Raw genomic sequence first — 7,910 nt, 5'->3', positions numbered from 1 at the left:
GTTAAGGATGATGAAAATGGCTCCCCATCCTTTTGCTTGGTGTAGCACAAATTGGTGACTGGTATGTCTATCTCTATGTTATATGAGAAATGTTGTATGAAATCTTTTGTTTGATCACCCCATGACTTAATTTTAGGTGGAAGTTGGGAGAACCATTCCATAGCTTGTTCACCTAAGCTTTGTGGGAGCAATCTCATCAAGTACATTTCTTCTACCGCTACCTCAATGCAAGCTATGAAAAACTGTCTTATATGTGCCTTAGGGTCTCCTTTGCCTCTGTACTTATCAAACTTGGGTGTCATGAAATGTGTAGGAAAATGAGGCATTGGAATGCTTTTGTCAAATGGATAGGGACATATGTCTCTCATTGTGTAAGTTGGCTTTGGTGTATTTATGTCCTCCATTTTCTTTTGTAAGTCCTTTATTTGTTGTTCCAAATTGTTCTTAGGTGGACACTGACTTCTTGGAAAATATCCCATGCCTGAGCCACCAGGTGGAGGAGGAGGATATTGCATATATGGATGGTATTGATCGTAAACATGCTCATATGGAGGAGGTCTATGATGATACTGTGTATAGGAACTACCTGGTATAGAGTCATAATGAGGAATGGAATATCTACTTTGTCCATGTATATCATATTCTAGAGGCATGTAATGATTTTGTTCTTGTGTATTGCCCCCAAATTTGACATGAGGTTTTCTTGTGTCCAAATTTTGAGCATGCCTCTGGATATCCAATTGTTTTGGAGGTTGGTCCTTAGCACTGGTATGCGATTGAGTGTATTTATCTGCATAAGGCTTCCATAATAGTTTGTGTAGATGGAGTTGTTCATGAGTATCATAAGCTTGACCATGTGTATTTGAGACCTCACATTTTTTAAACAAAGATGACGGTGACTCAGGCACAAAACGTGGTCCTCTAGTACCTCCACTATTAGGTCTCCTTTGATCCATGTTGAGTTGAGTTTCTTGCATAGGTTGATTTTCCACTATTTGAGATATGTCAAAATCATGAGGTATCGTAGTTCCACTTTGTGCCATCACTTGTAGAAAATATTGTCTATCCCTTCTCATGATTTCCTCAACCAATCTATTAAAATGGGGATCCATAATAGAGTCTTCCACTTTTGTTGAATGTACTGAAATGTTGTCCACATTGTCATTGTGTGTATCATTGTTGTTTGTATTATCCATGTTCTCAACATTTTGAATGTTTCTATAAATGTCCATGTCAGGTAATGTGGTATGATTAGAATTGAAAAAGATATCATTGTCGTATTCATAACCACTCATGTTTGTAGAATCTTGAGCATCTTTAGCTTCTCTTTTAGTTTTTTGGGAATGGGTTTCAACCATGAACTAGGTCTTGACCAAGATTTGTGAGACTAGATGAAAATGGAAAGAGTATGGAAGACCAAGAGTTGGATGGAATGTAAATGAATATAAAGTGTACTTGCAATTTCCAAAGTGTAAGAACAAATATGTATGTAGTAGAGTAGGTGTTGCTTCCAAAGAGATGATAGCTTCTCTTGATGAGGTAAGTTGACCTTGACTCTAAGTAAGACCAAATGAGACCCAAAGGTGATAGACCTTGATGAGGGACCACTTAGCAAAATGTTGTTGTATGTATTGTGTTGACAAAGCAAGATGTGGACAAGAAAGTGGCCTTTTGACTCAAGTTTAGACAAATGTGAATGTAATGCAAGGTGTAAAGCAATGATGAACTTTGTGAGACTCAAATATAGGCTGAATGTTAGATGAAAACCCAGAGGAATAACCTAAGAAGCTCAAGCATTCTGAAACTGATTGCTCTTGTTTGTTGAACTGTAATTTTTTTCAATACTGAACACAAACGTGCCTATATAGTTCATAGACGCGTTTTCCCAACACAAACATGATTAGACACTGCACAAGCGTGTTTCTGAGAATTTTGTGAATGTAGTTTTTCTTATGATAACACAAATGCGTTTATGTCCTGCACAAACGCAGTTACAAGACACAAACATGTTTCTGTCAGACACAAACGCGTTTCTAGAATTTGAGTGCAATTTTTTTCAATTTGTGAAGTTGTTGTTGTGACCAAATCTGAATTTTTGACCGTTTTTCATGACAAGAGGACACAATGTTGATGAGGACTCAATGTTTGCAAAATGTTTGCAAGTGTTTGGACTCAAAATGACTCAAAAGAAAGTGTGTTGTTTGATGTAAGAATGTTTTGCATACACTTGAAGACACAAAAGACATAATATTTTGATGTTTGGTCTTGGCCAGGACAATAGTTGTTGATCTCACATGGGGTTTTCCCCGAGGCTACGCTATTCAAAGCGGATACTTAGATGCTTGACCCCACTGGATCCACCCTCAACACTCATTTTTCAAGGGCAGCCAAGCACTAGTCCCCCTAAAAACTCCCTGTGGCAAACTTTGTATCTCTACTAAGAACCGTATGTGTGTGGGCCGCTCCATAGGTCCGACCTCATGCCCCAACAACTAGAAGGATTTTGGCTTTCTAAAACAAAAAGGTGCTAGTAAGGGCATCCACTCGTGTGGCCATACATGCGACACTTTCAACTTTGTAAATACAGAAAGCTCCCAGCCAGTAGGGGTTATTCCCTATTACTAATCAAATGATTTGATCAAACGGGTTTATGGGGAGACATAGTGTCGGTATGAACTAATCAGCAAACGTTACCCATGACTTTCACCATGGATACAATTATTTATAGTGGTTCAAAAAAGGTGGGTTTCCCTCACTACCACTTGGGCAGTTCCCTCTTCAATAGTAGTCCTAATGACCACATGGGGAGGTAGGCCCTCTAGAGATTAAACAAAAAGAGCCTATTGCTTAATACACAAAAGACACTGGTTCCATTTTAGTGCACAAAATTGAAGTGTTTGCATGTCTATGAAAACAAGGCACATAGTGAAGATCAAAAGAAAACCCTTGCCAAAATTTTGCAACAAAGATTTGTTAGTAGTTTTGCAATAATACCCCTCATGCAAGCACACAAGTTAGGTAAATTTTGGATGCAAAAGACTTTGTGAAATAGGGGTCTTCGACAAGACATGTTGCTTCAAGGACAAGCTGCACCAATTTGTTAGCTAGATCACAAGATATTAGCTCGAATAAACCAGATCTGAAATCAAAATGACGAAATGAAGCCCTAAAAATTGAAACAAAAACCAAAAACTGCAAGAACCAAACACAAATGTGATTAAATCCCACACAGACGTGATTCTGGGGCACATACGTGCCTTTAAACCTCACATACATAGTTCTAAAACACAGACATGAATCTGCAACACAGACGTGGTTAAAGGGTTCATAAACATGATTCAGGAACACAGACGTGGCTCCACAATTTGAAAAAAAATGTAAAATACTGTTAGGGACACAGACGCAATTCCAGAGGTCACAGACGCGGCAGAAAAACAAAAATGCAGTTCCAGAAGATGCATATGAGAAAATATCGAAATGTTATCGGAAATGTCATATCTGCAACTTCAAAAGCATAAAATCTGCAACCAAGATGTTAAATGTAAAAGGGACAAGAGTCCCACTGGGCGTGCTAAAATGTTATGTGTGCACAAGAGCTCAATAAAGAACGGAAATGTGGTTGCAAGTAGGCTTGATCGCATATGAAAGTTCGAATGCTAGTCCAGGAGGATTGATAATGAAGGAAACATCTCCTTATATAGAAGTCACTTTAGGAAATGGAGGGATAAGATTGAGAGGTGTAAAAGATAAATGGTCGGCTAGGATTAGAGGGTAGGTAGAGGAAATAAGAAAATAATGAGAGGGTAGGTAGTGTAGGTATTAAGAGATGAGTGACATGTGTCATTGGTAGAAAAGGCTAATGAATTAATTAATTAAATAAAGATTTATTTAATTAATAGAAGAAGTGGGATCAATTAAATAAATAAAAGTATTATTTAATTTAGGAAAAGGGTAATTTAAATAAATAAAAGTATTTATTTAAATGAGAAATAAGGTTAGAAAAGGATAAATGAATTAATTAAATAAATAAAAATATTTATTTAATTAGACAGGACAATTTTAGGTGTCTACTTGTATATATATATATATATATATATATATATATATATATATATATATATATATATATATATATATATATATATATATATATATATATATATATATATATATATATATATATATATATATATATAGCACTTAGGGTTTTGCACAGAATGACCATACCACACAACAGTAGTTGGACGAACTGCCTGAGATTATGTCTTAAGATATATCACATCCTCTATGCCATCGTTGACTGCATATACTCCCCTTTACAAATCTGTTGATAGCATATTTATGTGCCTGCTGCTTATACTCGAATTCTGCATTTTAGGATGACATCCCATATCCTCCTTTCTGCCCTTTTGTTTGCTTTAAAATGGAATCCCCTTCCACTCTCCTTCTCAAATGAAACCTTCTTCTCCTTATAACTTCTAATGCGAGGGAGAGTCATACCCCTTCATCATGCCTTCCCTTTGCAAGGGCCACAACCTTTCACAATTACCACCCCTTCAAAAGGTCATGACCTTTCATCATTTTTGTCCTTAAAAGTCACTTCCTTATTTTCTACCCATTCCTTTCTTCTTCCATTAATCCTTTTTTAATCACCATGCTTCATTATTTCTTCCTTTTCACCATATCCCCGCTTCTTCATATTAATTGTGTACTCTTTTTATACCCTAATATCTCATTGAGGAAACACATCTCTTTGGAAAGAGATATACCGTTGAAAGGTCATGTCCCCTCATTGTTGTCTTACTATTTAACTCAGATCTGCACTTCTGATTGTAGATTAAAATTGTTGTTTCAAATGAAGTTATCTTCTCCCTTTTATACCTCATGTTTGAGGAGGTCACAACTTTTCATTTAACACCTTTTCACCATTCAGTAAAGTTAACTAATTTTTAATTATTTTAATTTTATTCTTTTATGTGTTAATTTTATTTTTATTTTTATTCTTTTAATTTTATTATTAATATTTATTCTTAAATGATTTTTCAAAATGGGGACATTACAATTACACTAACTGCCTTGTTTTCATACCATTTTAGAGATTTACAACTGTAGACACCTAAAATTGTCCAATCTAATTAAATAAATATCTTTATTTATTTAATTAATTCATTTATCCTCTTCTAGCCTTATTTCTCATTTAAATAAATATATTTATTTATTTAATTAATTCATTTATCCTCTTCTAGCCTTATTTCTCATTTAAATAAATATATTTATTTATTTAAATTATCCTTTTCCTAAATTAAATAAATATCTTATTTATTTAATTATCCCACTTCTTCTATTAATTAAATAAAACTTTATTTATTTAATTAATTCATTAACCTTTTCTACCCATGACACATGTCATTCATCTCTTAATTCATACACTACCTACCCCTTGCATCATTTTATTATTTCTTTTACCTACCCTCTAATCATAGCCGACCTCCTTTTACACCTCTCAATCTTATCCCTCCATTTCATATAGTGTCTTCTATATAAGGAGATGCTTCCTTCATTATCAAACCCTAACTACTTGATCAATTTGACTACTTGGCATATGCAATCCTACTTGCAACCACATTCCGTTCTTTGGTGAGCTCTTGTGCACATAAAATCTGAGAGCAAATATATCAAGCAAGATCAATGGAGATAGGAAGAATGGAGATCAAAACCCTATTGGACATGTGATGGTATAATCTTTGTGATTTCATTTGATTTGCATTGTCTTAGGTAATCTTCATATGTTATGGTGGATCTTTGTTGTTGTTAGGCTAGGGTTTTGTGGTTGAATCTATTTAGTCTTTCAATATTGTTATTATTGTTGTTTCCATTTTCACCATATACATTTTGGCATGCCCGGTGGGACTCTTGTCCCTTTTGCGTTTAATATTTTGTTGCAGATTTTGTGTTTGAAGTTGCAAATCTGACATTTTCGACGATATTTTGGTATTTTCGCGCCTGCGTACTTTTGGATCGCATTTTTGATTTTCTACCACATCTGTGACATCTGGAATCGCGTCTATGTCCTCGATAGTATTTTATTTTGCAGATTTCGAATACTGCGTCTGTGTTCCTCAGTCACGTCTACGGTGTTTTTAGACGCGTCTGTGTCCAAAAGTCGCGTTTGGGTTTTGGAGCCGCGTCTGTGTCTCATAGAAGTGCGTATGCGTCAGAGAGTCGCGTCTGTGTCTAGGGTAACCGCATCTGTGTGCATTGATTTCATTTTTGGAGTTTTATTGATTCAGTTTTTGGTCATTTAATGTTTCAGATCTGGTTTATTTTGAGCTAACATTTTTAGATCTAGCTAACGAAATTGGTGCAGCTTGTCTTGAAAGCAAAATCGTTTGGTTGAAGGCCCCTATTTTCACAAAGTCTTTTGGATTTAAAATTTACCTAACTTGTGTGCTTGCAGGAAGGGGTGATTATTTCAAACAATCCAAACTACTAACAAATCTTTGTTGCAGGTCCTGGGCAAGGGTTTTTGGATTTTTATTTGTGTGCTTTGTTTTCAATAGACTAGCAAACACTTCAATTAGTGCACTAAAATTGAATCATAGTCTTTTTGTGTCTTGAGCAATAGGCTCTTTTTGTTTAATCTTTAGAGGGCCTGTCTTCCCGTGTGGTCATTAGGACTACTAGTGAGAAGAGAACGACCCAAGTGGTAGCAAAAGAAAAACCATCTTCTTCCAAACCACTATAAATAACTGTATTCATGGTGAAAAATATGAATAACATGTGCTGATTAGTTCATACCAACACTATGACTCCCCATAAACCCGTTTAATCAAATTTATTTGATCAGTTGTAGGGCGTAACCCCTACTGGCTGGGAGCCTTCTGTATTTACAGAGCTAAAAGTGTCACATGTATGGCCACATGAGCAGATGCCCTTACTAGCACCTTTTTGTTTTAGAAGCCCAAATCCTTCTAGTTGTTGGGGCAGGAGGTTGGACCTCTGGTAGCAACCCACACACACACGGTTCTTAGTAGAGATACAAAGTTCGCCACGAGGAGTTTTTGTGGGGACTGATGCTTGGCTGACCCGAGAAGTGAGTGCCAAGGGTGGAGCCAGTGAGGTCAAGCATCTAAGTATCTGCTCTGAATAGCGTAGCCTCGGGAGTAAAACCCCATGTGGGATCAACAACTATTGTCTTGGCTAGCCATAAGAATTGTGCTTGACTTATTTTAAACAATCAAACATTCAAGACCAAACAACAAAGCATTGTGTCTTTTGTGTCTTCAAGTGTATGCAAAACATTTATACATCAAACAACACACTTTTCTTGGAGTCATTTTGAGTCTAGACACTTGCAAACATTGGGTCTTCATCAACACTGTGTCCTCTTGTCACGACAAACAGTCAAACAGTCAGATTTGGTCACAACAAAAACAACTTCACAGATTGGAAAAAATTGCACAAATTTTGCAGAAACGCGTTTGTGTAGGACATAATAGCGTCTGTGTTGTATAACCGCATCTGTGAAGGGCAGAAACGCGTCTGTGTTTCCAGAATCAACATTGCAATTTACAAAAAAAAAAATCTCGGAAACGCGTTTGAGTTAAACAGAACCACGCTTGTGTCAGGAAATCGCGTCTGTGCAGTATACAGACACGTCTGTGTTTAGAATTGAAAAACTTTTACAATCCAGCAAACAAACACAGTCAGTTTCAGAATTCTTGAGCTTCCTAGGTTGTTTCTCTAGGTTTTCATCTAGCATTCAACTTGTCTTTGGGTCTCACAAAGTCCATCATTGCTTTACATCTTGCATTAAATTTACATTTGTCTAAACTTGAGTCAAAAGGTCACTTGCTTGTCCTCATCATACTTTGTCAACATACTACATACAACAACATTTTGCTAAGTGG

Source organism: Cryptomeria japonica, chromosome 1 (genome assembly GCF_030272615.1).
Source record: "Cryptomeria japonica chromosome 1, Sugi_1.0, whole genome shotgun sequence".
Taxonomy (NCBI): Eukaryota; Viridiplantae; Streptophyta; class Pinopsida; order Cupressales; family Cupressaceae; genus Cryptomeria; species Cryptomeria japonica.
Note: the sequence above shows the minus strand (reverse complement) of the source record.